Here is a 2,500-nt window from a genome sequence, read left to right as displayed (position 1 = left end):
TCCCCATTGAAGCGAGAATTAAATACAAAGTTGCGTGTCACTGCTATTCTGCTTTCCACTCCGCAAGACCTACATATCTTTCTGACCTTATCAATGTTTACACTCCCGCAAGGAATCTTCGCTCTTCTTCTGACTGTTACCTTTTGAAACTTCCTCGTGTCAGTACAAGAACCTATGGTGAACGTTCTTTCTTCTTTGCTGCTCCTCACATCTGGAACAACCTTTCTCATCATATCCGTACATCTGATTCTATTTCTGCTTTTCGCTGATCACTAAAACCTCATTATTTAAAAACCGATCTATAAGCACTCTCAGCTTCCTTGTTCTCCAACACCACCCATGTCAGCTCACTTTGGGTGTATGAAGAGTGGCAAAGGGAGAGTGTGGAGGGGAGGGGGAGGGGGAAGGAGTTTTGAGAAAGAGTGGTCATGAATGATTTATGTAACTTGTAATATTTCTCTTTAATATAAAGCGCCTTGAGCTCGTAGAGAGAAAGGGCGCTATATGAATGTACATTATTATGATTATGATGATGATGATGATGATGATGATTCTTCTAACCAATACAGTGTCCGTGAGTGCCTGGATTCAAATTCCCGTCTCGCCCTTTATCCCAGATTTAACTAGAAAATCAAACTTAGCATCCAGTCATTCGGATGATAATGATAAACCGAGGTACCGTGTGCAGCACGCACTTGGCGCACTGACAAAGAACCCATGGCAACACAAATGTTGTCCTCTGGCAAAATTCTGTAGAAGAAATATTTTCTTATATGTACGCAAATGATATATTCATGCACTTTGTGTCTGACTATCGCACTGAGTTATGCTGCCGTCATGTATCTGCCTAGCAGATGTGGTGTAGTGTCTTCGTATTAATTTGTCTGAAGGCAGTGACGTCTCCTTGAGAAAATGATATTGAAATTACACTGCCCTGGGCATGCACGTGTTAGGGGAAGAGAGTGAGGTGATGATAGACTTGCTGGTAGCGCAACAACAATAGATGCCTTATATCCGGGAAGATCTAAAGCCTCAATTAAAAGAAATGTAAAAGCGCGCCTCGAAAACCGGGTACAAGGCCGTCACACCATCGATCGCCGAAAGAGAGACACATAGAGAGAAAGCAGCCCGTAATTGTAATCTGAAAGGCAGAGCAAGAGTCATTACTGCTCAAATGGATATTGGGGGCATAATCCGCAAACAGACAATACACAGGTTACTTCAAAACGGAGCACACTCTCTGAGCCTTCACAAGTTCGGGAGACCGAAGAACATACCAGTTACGTTTATTTATTTATTTATTTGTTTACTTACTTACTTACTTACTTACTTACTTACTTACTTATTTAAATCTTATTTTATCTCTTTATTTGTTGACAAATTTTGCAATAACGCATATTTTTTAAGCAAATGGCCCAGGGAAGGTTCGTGGAAGTGTTTGTGACCACAGTGGTAAAAATCTGTTTGTGTTTGTTTGTTTATTTGTGTGTGTGTGTGTGTGTGTGTGTGTGTGTGTGTGTGTGTGTGTGTCTGTCTGTCTGTCTGTCTGTCTGTCTGTGTGTCTGTGTGTGTCTGTGTGTCTGTGATTTATCAACTGAATTGATCAGAAGGAGCACTAGTAAGACGAAGAAAGAATATCCAGAGTGGGGTGACAGAGTAGTGGGCGGGGAATGGCTGTGAGTGGCAGACTCACACGATGTGTTATTTGAATAATGGAGAGTCATTGTCATCAACCACTTCAATCAAAACCAAAGAGGGCGTTGGAGAAGAAATAGTACCCTCTTTTCCCTCAACAACAGAAAGATCGCTTAAGTATTAGTCTACCAGGTGGTTTGAAGAGCAAACCCCACATCCCTCCCTCCCTCCCTCGCCCTGTGTGAGGTCGATTTTTTGTGTCCATGTAATAAACTGACGACCTGAAATCTGACTGAATACTATCAGATATATAATATTCATAATATGTTTTCGAAGTATTCACCCAAATGAGTGTAAAGACAGTGCTGAACGTTAACATCACCATAACATATCAAAAGGAAAGACAGAAGAGGGAGAGAGAGAGAGAGAGAAAGAGAGAGAGAGAGAGAGAGAGAGAGAGAGAGAGAGAGAGAGAGAGAGAGAGGGAGAGTTTCACATAGAGACAACACATACATAGACACACAAAGACACAGGCACAGACACAGCCCCCCCCCCCCCTCCCAGGCCCCCCCCCCCCCCCCCACACACACACACATACAAGACACATATTGATATGTTTAACTTCCCCATGGAAAAAAAAAGAAGAGACACAATATTTTTCTTCAGGAACATAAGAGAGAAATGAACAAAGAAGCAGAAAAAAATGAAGATGACCGATTTCACGACATCCCTACATGTCCCTTTAGATACACACTCATATTAATTACTCATCCCACACATCTTGCAAAAAATTAATAAGAAAAATAATCTGCACAGCTTCACACCTGCACACCTCCATCCTCCCGTTCGCTGTTCGCCCCCTTCA

The sequence above is a fragment of the Babylonia areolata genome, chromosome 5 (genome assembly GCF_041734735.1).
Source record: "Babylonia areolata isolate BAREFJ2019XMU chromosome 5, ASM4173473v1, whole genome shotgun sequence".
NCBI classification, from domain to species: domain Eukaryota; kingdom Metazoa; phylum Mollusca; class Gastropoda; order Neogastropoda; family Buccinidae; genus Babylonia; species Babylonia areolata.
Note: the sequence above shows the minus strand (reverse complement) of the source record.